A 24,115-nucleotide genomic window follows, 5' to 3' on the forward strand; every position below is an offset into this window, starting at 1 on the left:
CCAGCAGACGACCAAGAGGCGCCGGGGTATTTTGCGAGTGACCGCGGCCGCCCGACGTGTATTGGCGCGATCGGTTAATCCTCTAGCCGTCGCTTTGACTCCAGGCGACGGGAGTCTTAGTGCGTGCCTCTCTTGTTGCTATACACTGTCCACGGCGAGTCGCGCTGCGCGATTGCAGAGCTAGGGTTAATTGGGCAAAAAATTATTGAAGCAAGTCGCCGATGTTCCAGTGAAAAGCGATTTCTTTCTTAATTAAATCGCCCAGCTTTCCGCGAGGCCACCCGACTTTTCTTAGCCGCCTTCACATTCCTCGATAGATTGTGATTCTTTAAGGGGAAGGGACTCAGCAAGTGGAAAACGGAGGTTGCGCAGCGATACAGCGATTCGACAACGTTCTAATCACTTCCTTCCTTTTTCGACTTTCGCAATTAGCGCTCGGATTGAGGCGGGGAGGATTGCACACCGAGCGTAAACCTGCACCTCGGAGGATTAGAGGAGGTAGTCTCGGGGGTGTGGGGGGGGGGGGGGGGGGGGCTGTTTCGCTCAAATACTCAAAGACTTAACGTAGAAAACTCTACTAGAGGACGATGAGATATTGAAGATCGAATTCCGTCTCGACAGTAGCAATAGATACTAGGGGAAATAATAGGATATGCCTTGATCAATGGTCAAAGTAGAAACAAAGTGTCGTAATTTCGATCTGTCAGAAACCTGGATAATGCAAGAAATATTTCAATGAAATAATAGTGCTCAAAAGTACTGTTCACGCTAACACTTTCTTTTCTTGCTCGAAACAGTGCCCCAAACGTATTCAGTTTGTGTACCGAGATGCTATTTGCGCGCCAAAGCAGTGGCGATTACTCTTACTTTGAGCCCCTGCCGCCGTTAATGCGTTGATCTAACTGACGGGCTCACGCTTTTGGGAAGAAGGCCTAAATATGGTAAAAGCAGGTCCGCGCTTGTTATGCTGGCAAGAATAAACGAGCATTTATGCCTTTCACTAATCTTATTCACCGCCACTACGTGCAGATGATTACTATACTGGCGATCGGTTACCAGGCAAGTATAGTATACTGGACGGCGGGAGGAGGAAACTCCATGGGTGTAAGAGCATTCTCTTCAGCACACCCGAATAGGGAAGGGATCAACACGCGACGATGGAAAACGCCAAGGACGCCGTCCGTTGAATTGTGACAGCCGTTATCGAGCGAAAAAAAAAAAAAAGAATGGAAGGAAGGCTTTCCCATCGGTTTCTCTTCTTTCTTAGTCTGTTCGCTGGCTTGCTTCTGCTCAGGATCATGTTACAGCTGGCCCAACAAGCAATGCCCTCATGAAAAGAATGTCGCGTGCATAGGCCGCTCGAAACACCGCAAACGAGGTCTAATCCATTTCGTTGGTGCTCACGGCACACACAGACATGGGGAAACAAAGAACAGGCAGATGTGCCCTTTCCCTCTCCGCCTGTCCCTTATTTCCATAAGTCTGTGTACGCTGTGTACACCGTCGAAATTAACGACTATCAACTGGACCAAGATTCCACGCTTGAGGCTTAATCGTACCGGTCGACCTTATTGACTGTTATTGCGACTGCTGTCGTTTTATTGACTTCTGTTGATTACATGGAATAACCGATATCCAATGCTCCTTACCGCTCCTCATATATATATATATATATATATATATATATATTATGTAAAATTTTACGTGGAATTATGCACCAGGTCGGATAATGTATCACAACGAGTTATACATAGCCAATTCGTCCATTATAGTGTCTTCGACAAACTCAGGTGTGCCGCTTCATTATGCGAAATATAAAGAAGGACACAGCTACTTTGCTGTAGATGACACCGTTAATCTGCGCACATCGACTGCGCACATCGATCGATTACTTTCAATAGCTGAACAGGTGCAGTCGTCATTCAAGCTACACTAGTAACAAATGTCCCCACGCTTGTCGTGATGTCGACGAAAACAGAACTTGCCTTTCTGCGCACTGTTTTTGCATATGTGCGGCAAAGACAACCTCGGCAACTAGATGCATTTTGCACTTCCAACGCGGTGCCTCGGCTTAACGCTACTAGGTACGTATTTGCCTTAGCACTGCACGAGTTCCCTACTGCAACGCGACCGCGTTATGCTGATGATGATGGTTGTGATGATGATTATAACTTATTGGCATCTTTTTTGAAACGGGGCGGTGACAAACAGTCACCCAGCCTGCGTGAGCCAATCCGGTATGCTACACATGCTCGCCATTCTAGCAGTTTTGTCTACATCTTCGTAATCCTTATTCTCCTCCTCAAAACTCCTCTTGCTGGTCCCGCTACCTACTGTATGCCTGTAAGGGATCCGGTCGTATCAATCTCTTCCCTGTTTTTTTTTTTCACAGATACTGTAAGTGTCTCTTACTTTTCTCGACTATTGACCGGTTGATGCTTCCGTCCACTCTAATTCCAAGCGCCTTTGCAAGGTGTACGTGCTCTACGGGTCTCACTGGATGCATACCTTGGATGCAGACCGGTATTGCATACCGAATACATGCCATATTGCCGTGCTATTGGCCGTTCGAAGCACTTTGCGCGTATTCGCGGGCTTCTTTCATGCTTGGAAAAACACTTCTGGTAGCACGTATTTATTAACAGAAAGCTGTATCGGGAGTTTTTTCATGTTGCTCTACAATTTTCTCATTGACACTTTTCATCTAATTATAATATTTGAGAAGTTCATTTATTAACTAAGGCTAGTAATGCATTTAGGCGGCATGCAAAAGAAAGTCGCGATTTCGCCCGCAAGGTGAAGCATCGATCGCGATAGCAAATTTGCAGGCAGCTATACGAAGTAAGGATAGTAGTTTTACCGGCCGTATAAACGTGGAAACATTCGCTTACTAACTGAATTAACGAGCATGGTGTCAGCGCGCACAACCACACACGAACACATCACACTGGATGAGCGCGGACACTCGCTGTCAAAGCGCTGGTGCGAGCAAGCGCGGCAGCAGCAGCGAGCGATGTGACCTGCAGATCCCTTTCAAGATATGGCGCACGCGACCGCGCGCGCCCGGGCAAAGTACGAACTTGTTGCGAAGTGGAAGCCGCACCCCCCGCCCCCCCCTCGCTTTCCTCCATATATGGCGCGCGTGATTGAGCCGCTATCGTCAGTTAACCCTGCGCTCGGTCGCGAAATGTGCAGTTGCTGCCAGAACACAGCGCCGCCCCCCTCTCCCTCACTCCCATCCCCCCACGGCCCATCGAGCGACAGAAGACAGTGCGTTTCCTTTCCGCTTTCTCCTTCGCGCGCGCCACATTGAGCCGCAGTGGTCGGCTTTTCCTCGCGTGGCTTCACTCGCACATTCAGCACAGGACGCGGGGAGACGGTTTTATGCAGAACATCACGGCGACGGCAAAAATGCGGCTGGAGTGTCCATATAATTGCTATCGCAACGAAATAATCTGAGTATCTCCAAGCGACGGCGAACAACGTTACCTTGGTTCTGTCCAGCGACGTGGCGTCTGCGCATTTTTCAAGTTTGGCTCAAGTTACGAGGTACGCCCTATATAAAGGATGGCTGTTAGCCGCAAGTCAATTCATGGGATTATTGGTTTTCTGTTCACTTTTATTTTGTTAACCATTCGCCCCTTGTGCCTGTTCCTATTCGATTCCTTCCCCAGCTCATTTATTTATCCCCGTCGCTCATCTATGTACAGTATCGTGCTGGGTTTCATTTTTAACTCACAAACGTTCTCTGTCTAGATCTCCCACCTGCTTTTTACTGAACTTTGATAAGTTAACTACATCAGTACGCTTACAAAATTCTTATCAGGCGCTGGCTTATTCATTTGCCTAGTTAGCTGGTGAAACAAAACAGTCATAGTTTGACGAAATAGTTCTGCGGAAACCCACAAGGTGGAGAGAAGTAATTAATAAAGGGGAAAATTAGACATCCACTCGTTCGTAGAAATTGCTACAAAGGAAACCCATACGGGTCCCTCGAAAGAAAAGCCTCGCAGTTGAAGAAAAATTCGTCCTGGTCCGGGGCTGCCGCTCTACCAGCTGGGCTAACCAGGCCGCTAGCAGATGGCAGGGCGAAGTCGAATTTGTCAACAACTCGAAGCAAAGGCAAGAGTTTCAAATTAGATTTTGCCCTGCCATCTCCTAGCCGCCTCGTTAGCTGAGGTGGTAGAGCGTCTGCCCCGGAAAGGCGGTGGTCCTGGACTAGGACGAATTTTTCTTCAACTGCGAGGCTTTTCTTTCGAGGAACCCATATGGGTTTCCTTTGTAGCAATTGCTACGAACGGGTGGATGTCTCATTTTTCCCCTTTATTAAAACAGTCATAGTCCTACTTATTATCCACGTTTCTAGGTATAACGGTTTGTTATAAGGGCAAGCGGTGTGCTATACAACTCTATGCAAAGAAGAGAAGAAAAAAAAAAAAGCTTCGCTGACTCCGTTTAAGGATAACCTTGCGAGAGACAGGTCGTAAAGATTTTTTAATTAGAAGGCATAATGACACACCGACAACTATGTACGGTCGACGTTATCTCATTATGACATCCTGACAGGGCCTTTTTAGGCGCTGCCTTGATTGCCTTAGTGCTCTGCTCGTGCTGTCTTGAATTCATTTGGCATTTGTACAGCGGAAGAGCTTCTGTGGAGCAATTATGAAAGAAGACTCATTACCGGCAAAGCACGCGTTCACTCTGCGGTCTCATCGTAGATTAGTGTGTGATGGCTCGAAACAGCTGTATTTTTAGCAACATTCTACAGGCGCACACGCTTCAGCCGTGGCGACGGACGGACTGTTCGTTTCGTGACGGCTGCCATTCAGTATCCTTCCGGTAACACGCGTCCTGTTTCCAGTTGTGTTTATTTGTGGGCGTTTCCTTGAAAATCGGCCCCACCCGAGCAATTTTCCCGGAGCCTGCACGCCGTATACGCGGCACTGCACACGAACGCGGTTGGCGAAACACGAAAGACAAACGCAGCGCTGTTCCGCGGCCCAGTGTGACATTTTCCCCCTGCCTGTCTAGCGCACGCGAATCGCCCTTTCGCAGAGCTCCAGCTTTGACTCACGATCTGCAAGTTCCAGCTTTCTAGCCTCGCTCTTCAGACGAAGTACTTTGCGAGGGGCAGACGACGGCTGCCTCGCAATTATGCATGCAGAAAGCTCGCCTCCTCCACTGTGCCGCGCTGCGGGCACGCCTGAGCAATGGGCGCTCTCTTTAAACGCGCGCGTTCGCCCTGTGGCCGCGGCAGCGACGGAAAGTTTAGTGGGAACACTCCGCAGGGCGCAGCGTACCGCGTTGCATGGCGTGTTCGCAGCTTCCGCCGCCGTTCAGAGCCTTCAGCAGGAACAGCGCGCTCGCGGCACTCGCTGGGGTTTCTCTTGCTTTGTTTTGCGCATTGTCCCTTTTCCGGCACCAGTGCATCGCGGTAATGTACGGAAGCACGGAGTGAAAGCAAGTGTGCCTTAACATGATCGAGAAACAATTGTTCGATATTTGATTTGAACGCGTGGAAAACACAATATCCGCACCACTCCATAAGTGGCCGGTTTGAAGTTGGGACAAAGGCAGGTAAGGCTTCTAGCGCCGGTATTGTGAAGGATGAAACAACAAAAAGTTCAGTGCTCAGAAAACGTTATTTGTTGCCACAATACGTGGTGATAATTTTTACGTTTTGCGGAATTATTAGAATCACCTGTTGCAGATAACATAATTATAATTTTTGAGCTGGATTATTCAGAGAGGCGGACATTGCTTGCACGAGAAATGAAAACACATGTTCAACTAACTATAATATCACTAATTAACTTCTCAATTAATTACTTTATGGCCCACATTGCAATTTACAAATTGCAGCCGGTGAGTTTGCGAGCCGTATCCACTTGGAATGAATTTCCAGAATGACACCAGGTTGGAGGTATGCGCTATCAAACTGGCCGTAAAAATGCACGGTTCTTCCGCTTACTTATTTTAGCAAAATGCTCTTTTATGAAATGAAGCACAAAAGTAGCTGGTATGCTCATGTATTTCGTCCCACACTTTGGGAAATAATATCTTCAAACTAGTATAATCCTGGAAATTCATTATTTCAAGTGGATCCGTCTTGTAAACTCACCGGCTACATCTTGTAAATTGCAATAGGTGGCGTACAGCAATTTTTAACAAGTTAATTATACTTTTTCTTAATTCCTTGAATGCGTGTTTCGATTTCTCTTGCTAATAACGCCCGCCTCTTCGAATGATACAGCTCAAGGACCAGAATTACGCCATCCACCGCAGGCGATTTTCTAAAATTCAGTAAAACTAAAAAATGATCACCCTATATAGCAATGATTTTTATGCCACTATTATGATCACTAGCACTAACTCCAGCACTGATTTTAAGAGGTAATTAAACGATGCTGCCATTGATTTCGCAAATAATTTGTGCATCATGCTATATTAGTAAACACTTCAGTAAAACGACATAATATAGCTAGTATAACAGTATCCTACAACTGGTATAGCAGCTAGTATAACAGTATAGATATAGTATAGGTAGTATATTATATCGAGCGCTATAGTATAGCTATACCATAGTAAATGACACATGATAATTTAGGCACTCAGCATGTAGGTTCTGATAAACAAATGGATAAATCTGACAGGCAACGCGTACAGTATGCATATGTCAGGTGAGAGGAATGGCATTTGAAGTTACATATAGTTACATAAATACCTGAAACATAGAAACCCAAGAAAGTGGATGGGGAAACGGAGCCGCGGTAGCTCAATTGGTAGAGCGTCGCACGCGAATTGCGAAGGCTGTGGGATCGATCCCCACCTGCGGCAAGTTGTTTTTTCATCCACTTTCATTTCCGTTAATTTATTGTTCCTTTATTTCATTTATTATGCACAAGTAATTTCCCCTATGTTGTCCTTGGTGTCAGTGTTTGTTGGGCTCTTACGATATGACTAATATAGTTACAGAAGTATTACTGGTCCCGCCTTGACTCTATTAAAAAGCTATTTGTTCGATAGGCAGTACGTGGTTTCTGTAGCTGGTGCCCTTTCTCAAACTAAAATAATTAGCTTAGGTGTACCCCAGGGGTCCATTCTCGGTCCATTGCTATTTATTATTTACATTAATGACCTGCCCGACCTTTTGCACTCATCTGACTGGGTTTTATACGCCGACGACACCACCGTATCATTATCAGACACGTCGTTAATGTCATTAACATCAAAGTTAAATGCTGCGCTAACTGACGTTATAGAATGGTGTCGCAGTAATTACCTAAATATTAATACCGCAAAAACTAAATATATAATATTGAATAGTGGTCACAGGGTCCTAACTTCTCCACTAGCGTTAACACTTGGTGCTCATCAACTTCCAGCCGGCGACTTGGTTCTATTCCTCGGTATTCTCCTGAACGCTAACCTCAAATTTGACTCCCACGTTAACAATATTAAGGAAAAAACAGCATTTGAAAGTCGCGCTCTAATAAAAGCACGCGCCTTCTTTTAGCACAAGGCTCTTTTATCACTTTACTTTGCTTTTATTCATAGTCATATCAACTATGGAATCGCTGCCTGGGGTAACACGTACAATTGTCACCTGTCATCAGTTCAGCATTTACAAAATCAAGCAATTCGTATCATTACTAGCAGTCCTCGCCAGTCAAATGCATCCATTTTGTTTTGTCAGAAACTCATTTTAACGACCGTCAACTTGTTTCAATATAATTTAACAACCTTATTTTTCAATTTACTTAACAACCAATTGTTTACAAATTCGTTGACTTAAATGATTTACATAACTACAATAGAACTAGGTTTGCCTAGAACACAAATGTTTTACTGCCTCGTGTTCGTACCAATTATGGTAAACTAACATCATCTTTTGCTGGCATATCTTGATGGAATCGCTTAACATCAAACATAAAATCACTCATTTTGTTCTATGCCTTCAAAAAATCCCTTAAAGATTCCCTTTTGACGCATTGACGCAAATATGGTTCCAAATGTTTTATTTATTTATTTATTCTTATCACTGTTTTTCCTATGTTTTGCTATTCAGAGGCTTACCGTTGCCTTTAGCCGTTTTGTTTGTAAATGCTTCTTTTTATGCATTGTCTTGCTTTTTATGTCTGTTGAAATTGTTTATATGTATATTTTTAGCACACTGATATTCTTACTTTATGTTCATTTGGGTCTGCCGATTATATTCTCTATTTCGTTCTGTTCCTTCTTTACATAATTTAAAGGTTATGTTGTACGCCGATCGTGTTTTTATTTTTTATAGTAATACTGTACATTGTAGTCCTAATCACGTTTCTGTTGTTGCACTTCACCTCTTTGTTTCTCTCATTGTACATTTTGTAAATTTTATTTCTGTCCTGCCACCTATGTAATTTTTTTTCTTATAATTACCCACCGAGGGTCCCGGTTACAGTCTTCGACTTTGGGACCCTCGTCTGTAAAACAAAAATGTAACCGTTTCGTTTGATTAGATTTGATTTGATTGACAAGTTGGTTACCTTTCTCCGGTGACCGCCTTTCACCGGCTAATAAATGTTAAAACTTATCGATCGGCGCAGGACACGCATGCATGTACCGGAAGTTTCGCGAATATTATCGACAGTTCTATACGTTGTCTGTTGTCACCCAGCCTCGTGTAATCTGATTGTATGCGCGACGCGAATTGTGTCGTACTTTCTGGAAGGCACGCGGTCACCAGCGATTGCGCTGGAACCTTTGACGGTTCAAGTGCAAAAGCCGACGCCCTCTCATCAGATTTTCTATGATCGCCGACTGTGTTCGCCGCTTTCGTTGTGCTTTGACGACCACTTGCGTTTAGGGGCACAAGTTCGACCAATAAAGAGGTGATTTCGGCATTCACAGTTTTGCTACTGCGTGTTTGACCGTCACTACAACGCGACAACATTCATACAAGCACACGCATTACGCATACAAACGCTTTCTCAAAGCTGATCCTATTTGATAATCGAGCCCACAGTCCGTATTATTTTATAATGGAGTAAATATACGTGTACCTGCTTTATGAATATCTGGTACACAATTAGCGACTCTCCGGAGAGCCGCCTAGCGCATTGACAGTATTCTGTGATCCAAAGCCGCCTGTTCAACAGCATCAGACAAGAAAGGTACTTTGACTTCTCTAGAAATCACAAAGCTTCTCAACTTTGTGCATGGAAATGGCGACAATATCTACTTTTAATAAGTACTGGCGCACTGTGGCTTGGCGGCGAATGAGCAAGCAGACGTTGAAGCATCGACTTGCTCATTCAACAGCCTAGAACTGTCCTCTGAAACGCGTGCTATGCTTTCACAAGGACTTACGAACATCCTGCTTCGTTTCGTCATCCGAAACTCTGCGTTTTACTACTGGACCCGTAACATGACCAATAAAGGAAATTCCGTATGTCTCACAAGGTCAAACGCAAGGAAACAAGCATGGTGCGCCGACGAATTCAGATTTAAGTTACAGATTTAAGTTATTTTATTTTATTATTAGTTATATTAGTTATCTTATTTTATTATATTTTAGTATTTCAGATTTCAGATTTAAGTTACAGCTTTTAAAGATTCTAAGTTGGCACGTGCCAAATTAATTCCCGTCGGGTGTAGGCAGGGGTAGGCCAAATTTTGTAGGCTGCAGCCGGTATACTCAAAGACTAAATGAGACAGTATGTACGCGAGACTTGCTGAACCCACAGGTTGCTTCTTCGGTTTCTGCACACATCCCCGATTACGGAAGCCTTCCACCCTTTGTATTGCCCGCTACAATGAAGCCGCCGAATTCTCTGCATTGTATTCGGGTACGCACTACGAACCATGTTACAGGTTGTTCTATAAAGTAGCGAACCCGGATGATAACGTATGTAAGGGAACCAATTTCCGTACTAAGCGGCCGCCGCCTCTCAACCGCTTCCCTAATATAATCTGTGCGCCTAAGCAGCTTATCGACGGTGACTCAGATGCCGGATCGTACTTGCCGGAGTAATTTATCGCCCCTGCCTACCTTTTCAGGTGTTCCAACTAGACAATCAAATCCGCCAGGCCACGTGACCACCCCTCACATACTGACGTTTCTTCCTCCAGGAAGACACAGTGAACAAAATAAGCGCGCTGCGATTGAAGAGCTGCTGGGAAATTTAGACGAAAACACCATTTGTGTGTAAATAATATTTAAACTTTGTATCGTGGCCAAAACATCAGTTCCATACAGTGATTTTACCGCTTAATTTTCTGGAATTTCTGGGTTGACAAGGGTGACATTCTTAAGCAGGGTCAGAATTTATTTCCGGTAATCTTGTTTGGAATCGATACGTGGCATGATGACGTCAGTGTCAGCGGGTCTAGCGATTACTTATTGAGATGTGGCCGGGTATACATAGGTTTTGGGTAATCGCGAAATAGCCCGCCGTGATAAATGGCGTGGCGATTGGCGGCAAGTACTGTTACTGGAAGACGTAACGATATTGAGACGCTGCCTTTCATAACTGATCGAGGCTCAAGAGAGAGAGAGAAAGAAAGCAAGGAGAAGAAAGGCAGGGAGGTCAACCAGACAATCGTCCGGTTTGCTACCCTGCACTGGGGTAAGGGAAAGGGGGGGTGGAAAGCGGAAACGATGAGTGCGCACTAATACAGTACTTGAAGTGCACTGGTTTAAGAGAGCGCTTTTAGATCTAGGCGCAAATTTTCTGCTTTAGCTACAAGGAAAACAGCACGTTTTTTGTATGGCCGGACAGCGACGCGCTCGAACACTGGAGAGCGCGATATTCTGTGCTCGCTATAACGAGCCGTGTACACAATGTGAATGCCTTCATCAACAAACGACGAGGAAGGCGCCTGTCTGTTGAATGAAATGTCATCCTATATTTTTTTTTTTTTTTGCTAGCGAAACTGGATAGCGTCGTGAACAATACGAACGTTTGTTTGATGCGTTGTTGCGACTGGGAGTCCGAAGGTGTGGAATATACTTTGATCGTGGAGGAGTAAGGGAACGTGGGGCCGGGCCCCATATCCAGGACGTTTTACAAACAATTTTATGTTACATATTTACCAGGAATTCAAGTAGTACAGCAAAACAATTTCAAGAAGAAGTTGTAGCAGCCAGTGACTCCAGGCGTCCGTGGCTCTTTTTATCCCTTGCGCCCTCATTGTTCAGTCGCCTCCTCCAATCAGGTGTCAGGAGACTGATGACATCGGGTCCCACCAATCGGGAGGTTTGTTGCCCTTTCCCTCCGAAGGGAACCTTGTCGGAAACAAGCACATAACTGGACATGTTTCTGTGAGCGTGCGTGCGAGCGCGTGCGTGTGTGACACCTCTCATCCTAAGCTTCGGCCGTTCTTTCAGGTAATTTGGCGTGTACTTGGTTTACCCAACTTAGCGATTTCATTTCATTTTTGTTCGTGACAGCGTGTAGGGGGCGGGGGGGGGGGGTGAAGCGTATAATATTATTGCTGCCGCCACAGTACTGCTTCAGTTGCTTTGTCCTGCCACAACACGTTGTACTATCTCCATGTGCATAAAATGCCTATGTTTTCATCTGTCTTCATCCACAAAAACATTCACAGATAGATAGATAGATAGATAGATAGATAGATAGATAGATAGATAGATAGATAGATAGATAGATAGATAGATAGATAGATAGATAGATAGATAGATAGATAGATAGATAGATAGATAGATAGATAGATAGATAGATAGATAGATAGATAGATAGATAGATAGATAGATAGATAGATAGATAGATAGATAGATAGATAGATAGATAGATAGATAGATAGATAGATAGATAGATAGATAGATAGATAGATAGATAGATAGATAGATAGATAGATAGATAGATAGATAGATAGATAGATAGATAGATAGATAGATAGATAGATAGATAGATAGATAGATAGATAGATAGATAGATAGATAGATAGATAGATAGATAGATAGATAGATAGATAGATAGATAGATAGATAGATAGATAGATAGATAGATAGATAGATAGATAGATAGATAGATAGATAGATAGATAGATAGATAGATAGATAGATAGATAGATAGATAGATAGATAGATAGATAGATAGATAGATAGATAGATAGATAGATAGATAGATAGATAGATAGATAGATAGATAGATAGATAGATAGATAGATAGATAGATAGATAGATAGATAGATAGATAGATAGATAGATAGATAGATAGATAGATAGATAGATAGATAGATAGATAGATAGATAGATAGATAGATAGATAGATAGATAGATAGATAGATAGATAGATAGATAGATAGATAGATAGATAGATAGATAGATAGATAGATAGATAGATAGATAGATAGATAGATAGATAGATAGATAGATAGATAGATAGATAGATAGATAGATAGATAGATAGATAGATAGATAGATAGATAGATAGATAGATAGATAGATAGATAGATAGATAGATAGATAGATAGATAGATAGATAGATAGATAGATAGATAGATAGATAGATAGATAGATAGATAGATAGATAGATAGATAGATAGATAGATAGATAGATAGATAGATAGATAGATAGATAGATAGATTTAGCTAGATGGTCAGATGGCGATGTTGGAAGTACGTGCCTCCTACTGCTACATTTTATTTCTATGTCGTAGCGCTATGTGCGAGCTACGACTGAATTACGCAAAATAAAAAAGATGCTGATTCAAATGGAAAAATAAAAAAGAACCAAATGGCGGATGGCGTGACCAGTGGTAGAAAGGAAAACGAGGCATTGCCTTGAGGTCAATCCCCAATCAAGGCGGAGATTAAAGTTATTTTTTTTTTGCTGTATGGTCAAGCTCAAGGATTAATTAAGAGGTGGCATGATGACAGCGGCATATCGAAAATAATGGCCGGATGGACACAGCGAACTCACTTTCGAGTTCCTAAGTGTTTCGCAGTCATCATCATCATCATCAGCCTGGCTACGCCCACTGCAGGGCAAAGGCCTCTCCCATACTTCTCCAACAACCCCGGTCATGTACTAATTGCGGCCATGTTGGCCCTCCAAACTTCTTAATCTCATCCGCCCACCTAACTTTCTGCCGCCCCCTGCTACGCTTCCCTTCCCTTGGGATCCAGTCCGTAACCCTTAATGACCATCGGTTATCTTCCCTCCTGATTACATGTCCTGCCCATGCCCATTTCTTTTTCTTGATTTCAACTAAGATGTCATTAACTCGCGTTTGTTCCCTCACCCAATCTGCTCTTTTCTTATCCCTTAACGTTACACCTATCATTCTTCTTTCCATAGCTCGTTGCGTCGTCCTCAATTTAAGCAGAACCCTTTTCGTAAGCCTCCAGGTTTCTGCCCCGTAGGTGAGTACTGGTAAGACACAGCTATTATACACTTTTCTCTTGAGGGATAATGGCAACCTGCTGTTCATGATCTGAGAATGCCTGCCAAACGCACCCCAGCCCATTCTTATTCTTCTGATTATTTCCGTCTCATGATCCGGATCCGCCGTCACTACCTGCCCTAAGTAGATGTATTCCCTTACGACTTCCAGTGCCTCGCTGCCTATTGTAAATTGCTGTTCTCTTCCGAGACTGTTAAACATTACTTTAGTTTTCTGCAGATTAATTTTTAGACCCACTCTTCTGCTTTGCCTTTCCAGGTCAGTGAGCATGCATTGCAATTGGTCCCCTGAGTTTATCATCAGCGAATCGCAAGTTACTAAGGTATTCTTCATTAATTTTTATCCCCAATTCTTCCCAATCCAGGTCTCTGAATACCTTCTGTAAACACGCTGTGAATAGCATTGGAGAGATCGTATCTCCCTGCCTGACGCCTTTCTTTATTGGGATTTTGTTGCTTTCTTTATGGAGGACTACGGTGGCTGTGGAGCCGCTATAGATATCTTTCAGTATTTTTACATACGGCTCGTCTACACCCTGATTCCGTAGTGCCTCCATGACTGCTGAGGTTTCGACAGAATCAAACGCTTTCTCGTAATCAATGAAAGGTATATATAAGGGTTGGTTATATTCCGCACATTTCTCTTTCACCTGATTGATAGTGTGAATATGATCTATTGTTGAGTAGCCTTTACGGAATCCTGCCTGGTCCTTTGCTTGACAGAAGTCTAAGGTGTTCCTGATTCTGTTTGCGATTACCTTAGTAAATATTTTGTAGGCAACGGACAGTAAGCTGATCGGTCTATAATTTTTCAAGTGTTTGGCGTCTCCTTTCTTATGGATTAGGATTATGTTAGCGTTCTTCCAAGATTCCGGTACGCTCGAGATCATGAGGCATTGCGTATACAGGGTGGCCAGTTTTTCTAGAACAATCTGCCCACCATCCTTCAACAAATCTGCTGTTACCTGATCCTACCCGGCTGCATTCTCCCTTTGCATAGCTCCCAAGGCTTTCTTTACTTCTTCCGGCGTTACTTGTGGGATTTCAAATTCCTCTGGACTATTCTCTCTTCCATTATCGTCGTGGGTGCCACTGGTACTGCATAAATCTCTATAGAACTCCTCCGCCACTTGAGCTATCTCATCAATAATAGTAATCATATTGCCGGCTTTGTCTCTTAACGCATACATCTGATTCCTGTCTATTCCTAGCTTCTTCACTGCTTTTAGGCTTGCTCCGTTCCTGAGAGCATGATCAATTCTATCCATATTATACTTCCTTGTGTCAGCTGTCTTACGCTTGTTGATTAACTTGGAAAGTTCTGCCAGTTCTATTCTAGCTGTAGGGTTAGAGGCTTTCATACATTGGCGTTTCTTGATCAGATCTTTCGTCTCCTGCGATAGCTTACTGGTATCCTGTCTAACGGAGTTACCACCGACTTCTATTGCACACTCCTTAATGATGCCCACAAGATTGTCGTTCATTGCTTGAACACTAAGGTCCTCTTCCCGAGTCAAAGCCGAATACCTGTTCTGTAGCTTGATCTGGAATTCCTCTATTTTCCCTCTTACCGCCTAACTCATGATCGGCTTCTTACGTACCAGTTTCTTCCGTTCTCTCTTCAAGTCTAGGCTAATTCGAGTTCTTACCATCCTATGGTCACTGCAGCGCACCTTGCCGAGAACGTCCACATCTTGTATGATGCCAGGGTTAGCGCAGAGTATGAAGTCTATTTCATTTCTAGTCTCGCCGTTCGGGCTCCTCCACGTCCACTTTCGGCTATCCCGCTTGCGGAAGAAAGTATTCATTATCCTCATATTATTCTGTTCCGCAAACTCTACTAATAACTCCCCCCTGCTATTTCTAGTGCCTATGCCATATTCCCCCACTGCCTTGTCTCCAGCCTGCTTCTTGCCTACTTTGGCATTAAAGTCGCCCATTAGTATAGTGTATTTAGTTTTCACTCTATCCATCGCCAATTCCACGTCTTCATAGAAGCTTTCGACTTCCTGGTCATCATGACTGGATGTAGGGGCGTAGACCTGTACAATCTTCATTTTGTACCTCTTATTAAGTTTAACAACAAGACCTGCCACCCTCTCGTTAATGCTATAGAATTCCTGTATGTTACCAGCTATATTCTTATTAATCAGGAATCCGACTCCTAGTTCTCTTCTTTCCGCTAAGCCCCGGTAGCACAGGACGTGCCCGCTTTTTAGCACTGTATATGCTTCTTTTGGCCTCCTAACTTCACTGAGCCCTATTATATCCCATTTACTGCCTTCTAATTCCTCCAATAGCACTGCTAGACTCGCCTCACTAGATAACGTTCTAGCGTTAAACGTTGCCAGGTTCATATTCCAATGGCGGCCTGTCCGGAATAAAGCGAAATAACTTTGTAAAGTGGGCTTCCCCTCACAAATCTCCTTACTGTGAGGAAGCCAGCTTTCATAACTGCTCTTTAGTGAGCTGCGCGCACGCCTCACACTCACAACGCCCGCAGAAACAGCCTTTGAGGCGCGTCGGATCATATGCATGACGTCGCCTACAAATAGTACCGTCCTATGCAGTATTCCTAAGAATGTGTCACCACGATACTGCGAAGAGACGAAAAATACACGACGCGCCTGCAGCAGAGAGACGAATAGCAAGGTTTGTTGTCGTATGCCAGAGGAGAGGGAAATACAAAAGACCACACACATAGTGAGAGATATAAATGAACCGGTCGTCGGTAGGGGCGTATGATCACAGAGAAACCACACTGTGAAACCAAATATTTGATGTTTTATTTTAATTCTAAATTTTCGCATGCACCGCACGAAACACCACACACGAGATCTTAACGCCGGTTTTGAAGCATATTAAAGTAAGAAATCTTCAAAGAATTATAAATTAGGAACAATTTGCGCTTTGGCTGGTATTTAGGCAGAATTGATAGCGCTCTCAAATGGAAGAAACCAAAGTATTCTGGGTAACTCGTGCGTTACCTGTTGACATATTCGTGAGGCACCTGTCGGCACTTCATCCAGACTCTTTCATTAGATAAAATAGTCATTCAGGCACCACACACTAGGAGCATCGGCATAAACGAAGTTTTCGCGTCCACTTCCCCGCAGAGGCCGACGAAGAAAAATATGCGGCTGCTTCAGCCAGCTTTTTGCTTAGTTGTCGATTTCGCTTCAATAAGGTGTTTCTCTCCCGTGATCATAATGTGCATGTCATACGCGTATCGCGTGAGGAGACTCGCACGTCTGTGCCTACATGCGAGATATCGGCATACGCGCCTGAGGGGCGGGGGGGGGGGGGGGGGGTCGAGGTGGAGGAATTTGTGTGTTACCACACCGTTTGTGAACAAGGCTGGAGCAATTTCTGCTACCTTACTCATTCTACAATGGCCATCGACTTGCATCTTCTGAAATATACTTTCTTGTGTACTCGCCCTATTCATGTCCACTAGCCGGTGCGTCTCTTTCGTGGGAGGTAAACTGCCCGAGTAGATTGCCCTAATAATCGCTATTGTGAAATGCATAAGCACTGTGTAGTGACGGAGAAAAAGAATCTCACGGGGCTGTCGCTGTCCGGGAGCGCCCGGGTTTCTGTTGGTGCTCCGTTGTCTAAATAAATCGCCCTACGACAACTCTTATTATTGGAAATAGTCCATGTTTGCTTTTTCACTCCCTCTGTGCTTTTTCCTATGTGCGTCTCTTCTTTACTGCGCCACCCCTCTAGTTGGTCAATATCCAGGTGTAAGCCCTCGTCGGTGCGGCCAGCAAGATTCTCATTTCTTTCTTACAACAACCACAATAATAGTCGTTTTTTCCACAATCAGATGCTAAGCCAACGCGGACGCGTAGACAGGCGCGGACGCCGCACCTCTCGCCCACTTGTTTTTGGTGCGACGGCAAAGACGTTTCGTGTGTGTGCTTGAGTGGAGGGACCGTCACTGGTCCCCGACTCGTTTTCACGTTCAGCCGCGCCCTTTCATCCATGTCTTCATAGTAATGACTCTTCACTCCTTCTGGGTACGCTTAACCACTCGCCTAATGAAATTTCCTGTTCCGTGGGAAAGGGGGGACTGCCTACGCCACTGGGATAAAGGGATGCTCAATAGAGAAGTGAGCTGAGCTGTATTAGTAAATACTCTTTCTGCACTATCAGTAAAGCCACTCTTACTGTAATAGAAGTCTTGGTAAGCAAGAAAAGCCGTAAGAACGATAGACGGGCAGTGACACCACCTTGAAGTTTCCGCACCGGCTCGCCGTGAGATCCGGGATATTGATGGCGTCTGCGCGGGCCTGGCAATTTTTTTTATCAGTAAAAAATTATTGTACCATATTGCTACGGAATAGCATTACCGATGACGAAGAGGCGAGCAGTAATAAGACGACGACGACGATTGGAGGCTAGCGCGGGCTGTTGCCTCTTGGCCTAGTGCGGCGTATTACGTTGTAAATATACTTGTATATAGCTTTTCATCTGCGTCTTCTTACGTAACATATCTGGTGGAGGTGGACGTTCCCTGTACCTCGTCACGGAGCTTCGCAGTGGACGGTACGTCGAGCCTAGCTTCATGGCTCCCGGCGATGACAACTCGACTGAGCCGCCTCCGACACCTGCTGCCACTTCGACGACCTACATCACTCTCCCTGCTCCTCGTGATCCTGGCGTCGGGCAAAGATGGGTTTCGGGCAAAGATGGGGAAGACGTCGACGACTGGATCAGCCTGTACGAACACGTCAGCCGCAATAACCGGTGGGACCCTACTATCATGCTCGGCAACGTAGTCTTTTACCTCGGTGGCACACCTCGAGTTTGGTTTCGGACGCACGAAGAGGAGCTCACCAGTTGGGATTCGCTCAAGCAAAAGCTCCGAGACTTGTTCGGCAACCCCTACGGTCACAAACTTGCCGCGCAGAAGGCGCTTTCCGGCCGTGTGCAGACGTCAACAGAGCCCTATGTCACGTACATTCAGGACGTCTTGGCTCTGTGCCGCAAAGTTGATGCACACATGACTGAGTCAGACAAGGTATCCCACATCCTCAAAGGCATTGCCGATGACGCCTTCAACTTGCTCGTATTCAACAACGTCGCGACGGTGGATGCTGTTATAAAAGAGTGCCGCCGCCTGGAACTCGCTAAAAGCCGACGTATCGATCAGCAGTTTGCCCGTTTGCCCAACACGCCAGCGACATCTTCCTGTGCCGACGCTTCTCGTCCCAACAACACTGGCGATATTACCAAGATCGTCCGGCGTGAGATTGAGGCCGCCTATACGGCTGCCTTCGACTCCAGCCCCACCAACGCACCTGCAGTCACGGTTTCCCTGATCCAGGCAGTTGTCCGCCAGGAGTTCGAAAACATGGGCCTTCACACCATCTGCTCGGCCCATCGCCCTGATACCCATCCGGCTTCTTCGATTCCGCCCTGTCCCGCATCTTCTTACCCACCACGTTTCCGCAACCCAGCTGAATGGCGCACTGCTGACGACAAGCCCATTTGTTTTCACTGCCGTCGCATCGGGCACATTTCTCGGCACTGTCGAAGCCGCTGGACTTCCCCGACCCGGTCTGCTTATACTGCCTACTCTCGCCCCTCAGGTGGCCCTTCTCGTCCCTATGCCGCACGCTCCGATAATGCCGCCACTGACTCTCCAGCGCCAAACCGCCCCTATTCTCGTTCACCTTCGCCCCAACGACGACAATCTCGCTCTCCCCAGCCCCGTCGCTCCTTTTCGCCGACTCCCTTCGGACGCCGCTCCCAGCCGGAAAACCTCGAGGTGACGCTGCATTGCTCCCTACGCCGCCAAATCCTCCACTGACGTTGCCCACTCATCTGAACCTTCTTGACGTGCAAGTCGACGGTGTTCCTGTATCTGCTCTTATAGACACTGGGGCGCATTTGTCGGTAATGAGCGCGGACTTTCGTACCCACCTGAAAAAAATAATCACGCCCGCCACGACGCATGTTGTCCGTGTCGCCGATGGCGGAACAGCCCCCGTAATTGGTATGTGTGCCGCCCGTGTCTCCTTCGCCGACCGCTCCACAATTGTGCTATTCACAGTCATCGCCCACTGTCTCCAAGACATCATCCTCGGCTTAAACTTCCTCTCCGCACATTCTGCTCTCATTGATTGTTCCGCCAGTACTCTCCGCCTTGACCTGCCTGTTCTGGATCCCGCTGAACCACACCCCAGTCGCCTCAGTTCCGTCTACTTCGTTCGCTTGCCACCTACGGCACTGACTTACGTTGACCTAGTGTCATCCCCACCAGTGCCCGACGGTCACTATATCGCGGCTCCTATACAAGACGTCCTCCTTACACACGGGATCACGGTACCTCATAACGTTTTATCGATTACGGCCAATTGCGTCTGCCTGCCAGTGGTCAATTTTGGCTTGACGACACAAGTGCTGTCACGCGGGATGTCTCTGGCCCAGCTTTGCTCATTCGAGGATCACTCAATAGCATCTATTGAGGTAGATGGCAATTCAGCCGATCCTCCTCTACCATCTCAGTCGACAACTTGTACCATCGCCGACTTGCAGAAAATGATTGCGCCCGACATGCCGTCCGAGCACGCTCGTGAGCTCTGCCGCGTTCTGTTTTCCTACAACGATATTTTTGACTTTAACGATCGTCCTTTGGCCCAAACTACAGCTGTTAAACATCGCATTAATACCGGCGATGCCCCTCCTATTAATCGCCGCCCGTATCGAGTGTCACCGGCTAAGCGTCAAGTTATTCACGCAGAAGTTCGCAAAATGCTTGCCAAGAACATCATAGAACCGTCATGTAGTCCATGGGCGTCACCTGTTGTACTGGTAAAAAAGAAGGATGGCTCATGGCGCTTTTGCGTGGATTAACGGCACCTTAACAGGGTTACCAAAAAGGACGTGTATCCCCTACCTCGGATCGATGACGCCCTTGACTGCCTCCATGGTGCTCGCTACTTCTCTTCTATTGACCTCCGCTCCGGCTACTGGCAGATTGCCGTGGACGATCTCAACCGCGAGAAGACTGCTTTTGTAACTCCGGACGGTCTTTATCAATTCATAGTGATGCCGTTCGGTCTATGTAACGCTCCTGCCACTTTTGAACGCATGATGGACTCCCTTCTTCATGGTTTCAAGTGGTCCACGTACCTGTGCTACTTGGACGACGTCATAGTATTCTCCCCAACGTTCGCTACGCACCTCGAGCGCCTCTCGGCAGTCCTGGACGTTGTTCGTCGCGACGGTCTGCAACTGAACGCATCGAAGTGCCAATGCGGCCGTCGCCAGATTACCGTCCTTGGGCATCTCGTTGACGCGAACGGAATCCAACCGGACCCAGGCAAGATCCATGCTGTTACGCACTTCCCTGTTCCGAAGTGTGTCAAGGATGTGCGCAGCTTCATCGGCCTTTGTTCCTACTTCCGCCGTTTCGTGAAAAATTTCGCGGCCATAGCACGACCACTAACCGAGCTTTTGAAAAAAGACGCCCCTTTCCAGTGGGGCGATAACGAGGCCTCTGCATTCTCGCATCTAATCGACGTTCTCACAACGCCTCCCGTTCTGGCCCATTTCGATCCTTCTGCGCCTACCGAAGTCCGTACTGATGCCAGCGGTCACGGAATTGGCGCAGTACTGGCACAACGCCAGCGCGGCAACGACCGTGTTATCGCTTACGCCAGAAGGCTCCTCTCACCCGTGGAGCGCAACTATTCCATCACTGAGCGTGAGTGTCTGGCCCTAGTTTGGGCGGTTGCGAAGTTCCGCCCCATACTTATATGGCCGACCCTTTTCCGTTGTCACAGACCATCACGCGCTTTGCTGGTTATGCTCACTGAAAGATCCCACAGGAAGACTTGGTCACTGGGCATTACGCCTCCAAGAATATTCATATACTGTCACCTACAAATCTAGCCGACTACACAAGGACGCTGACTGCCTGTCTCGTTACCCGGTAGACGAGCCTGACGACGCCGACAGTAGTACCGCCAACGGAATTTTCTCTGTGTCTGCCTTCGCTAACATCGCCGATGAGCAGTACCGAGACCTATCGCTGCGAGCACTCATCGAGCGTCTGCGCTCTACACCTACCGACGCGTCCGTTCGCCGCTATGTTCTCCAGGGCGGCATTCTGTACCGAAGGAACTTCCTCCCTGACGGATCTGATCTTCTTCTTGTCGTGCCAAAACATCTACGACAGACTGTGCTCTTTGAGATGCATGATGCACCCACTGCAGGACATCTTGGGGTAACCCGCACGTACGACCACGTCCGCCGCCGCTTCTATTGGCCTGGTCTCGCTCGCTCCGTCCGACGCTATGTTGCTGCCTGTGATACCTGCCAGCGTCGGAAAACACCTCAGGTGCTACCTGCCGGTCATCTCCAGCCTATCACTGTCCCTGTGGCACCGTTCTTTCGTGTTGGATTAGACCTCCTCGGTCCCTTTCCAACGTCATCCTCTGGGAACAAATGGGTAGCCGTCGCAACTGATTACGCCACCCGATACGCTATCACGCGGGCTCTCCCTACCAGTTCCGCCACTGACGTCGAGGACTTTCTCTTGCGTGACATTATCTTACTTTATGGCACCCCGCGACAGCTGCTCACTGACCGTGGTCGTAACTTCCTCTCGAAAGTTATCGCCGACATTGTACGTTCCTGCTCCACTCAACACAAGCTGACTACCTCATACCATCCTCAAACCAATGGCCTGATAGAGCGGTTAAACCGTACTCTTACCGATATGCTGTCCAAGTACGTTTCCAAGGACCACCACGACTGGGACATTGCCCTTCCTTACGTCACAGTTGCTTATAATTCTTCCCGGCACGACACCGCCGGATTTCCTCCCTTTTATCTACTCTACGGTCGCGAACCGACCTTGCCCCTTGACACGGCACTTCCTCCTGCTTCGATCTCAACAAGCGAGTATGCGCGCGACGCCATCGCCCTCGCCGACCATGCACGCCAGCTTGCCCGTGCTCGCCTGACGGACTCGCAAACCACTCAGCAGCGTCAGTACAACGCCCGCCACCGTGACGTACAGTTTTCGCCTGGTGCGCTCGTGCTCTTGTGGTCGCCCTCTCGTCACGTCGGACTTTCACAAAAGCTCCTTTCGCGATACACAGGGCCCTACCGCGTGCTGCGCCAGGTGACGCCTGTGACGTACGAAATTGCCCCTGTGAGCTCAACCTCGTCATCTACTGTGGCATCTAGTGATGTCGTGCACGTCAGTAGGCTCAAGGCCTACTACACTGCTTCCGAGTCCGGCCTTTAGTCGCTCCGGGACGGCGCTTTTGCCGCCGGGGGTAGTGCTACGGAATAGTATTAACGATGACGAAGAGGCGAGCAGTAAGAAGACGACGACGACGATTGGAGGCTAGCGGGGGCTGTTGCCTCTTGGCCAAGTGCGGCGTATTACGTTGTAAATATACTTGTATATAGCTTTTCATCTGCGTCTTCTTACGTAACAATATTCTAAAAGAGACTGAACTTGGCAAGTTTCAAGAACTTTCGCTCAGTCGCTAACGTTCCAAATACGAAAAAAAATTACTCCACTATCTGTGACGTCACACTGATGTGTAATCGCTGGGATTTCGACTCTAAAGAAAAAAAAAATAACCATTCACCTATTTTCCAATAATGAGCCTATTCAAAATTGCTTAAGATGTGAAACAACAACATTTTCGCGGTCTAAAATAATTAAGTGTTTCTCTTTATTGTCCCTTTAATTCATCACTTCGCAACCAGTGCCAATGTGAGCGACCATTAGGCCGTTGTGACAATAATTACTATTATACCTCAGTACCCGAAACATCTCAAAAGACGCTCTCTGCGTGCACTTTCGGCCAAAGAAAACCGCAGAGGCGAAACTGGAAATTCGGAAATGTGGGAACAATGGTCCAACTGAAGGCACGAATCATGCAGAAAAAGAAAAAAAATGAAACCAAGCTAGCGTTCCGCGTGAAACCACAAAAGCGTCCAGCCAACATACAAGGAGAGTACGAAGGCTTAGAAAGACCCGTCATCATTTGTCCTTTAAAGCTTATCCGTCCACCGTACAGGCTTTCAGACACTATGTAGAGGCTCTACACAAAAATAACACGCATCCGACTGAGAACTTATAGGAGAAGCAAGCCCTATAGAACGATAGGCAAGACAGGGAACACACGAACTCTCTTAGTGATGAATAGTTGAATAAGATGGAACTTAAGGACCTAGGGCTGCGTAAGGAGACCGTAAAAACACCGACAGATTTTTTTTCTTGCTTTCCTTTGTTTCCCTCTTTTCGCTCCTTTAACTCTGTCCATCGAATTGCGATAAATTATTTGGGTATTCCACTCTAAACGTACGCGGGGCCCCATCGGCCGTCCTAGATTCTCTTGCAGATGAAAAACAAAACAATGAAGCCGAAATACTGACCAAACTCAATCAAAACTGTAACAAATCTGTCTTGTCGACACACAAAGCCACATAGCTTTCTTTGTGGCGTCCGGTTGGTTTCGATGCCGTAGTCAGCCGTGGTGGTGGTGGTTGGACTGTGAAGAAAAGGGAGCGGGCATGCAGGGAAGAGGAATACGGAAGGTGAGAGTCAAAAACGCCGATTGGAGGCGCAAGCGATGACGTAAGAGGCTGACGGAGGGCAGGGCGTGATACCGATTTGCTAGTGTAATTTATGACGTCATCAGGCTGCGGCTGCGCAGTAGAGA

The 24,115-nt window shown here is 46.5% G+C and overlaps 1 protein-coding gene and 1 non-coding gene across 3 annotated transcripts in view; both read left to right on the forward strand.

The window, feature by feature from the left end:
- Positions 1-24,115, forward strand: part of LOC126545287 (U-scoloptoxin(11)-Sm5a-like) — a 211,381-nt gene that overhangs the window by 128,289 nt on the left and 58,977 nt on the right. The window lies entirely within an intron of this gene.
- TRNAS-CGA (transfer RNA serine (anticodon CGA)) lies at positions 6,768-6,840 on the forward strand. The gene has a single exon. It is a non-coding gene; the product is annotated as a tRNA-Ser (tRNA).

Source organism: Dermacentor andersoni, chromosome 1 (genome assembly GCF_023375885.2).
Source record: "Dermacentor andersoni chromosome 1, qqDerAnde1_hic_scaffold, whole genome shotgun sequence".
Taxonomy (NCBI): domain Eukaryota; kingdom Metazoa; phylum Arthropoda; class Arachnida; order Ixodida; family Ixodidae; genus Dermacentor; species Dermacentor andersoni.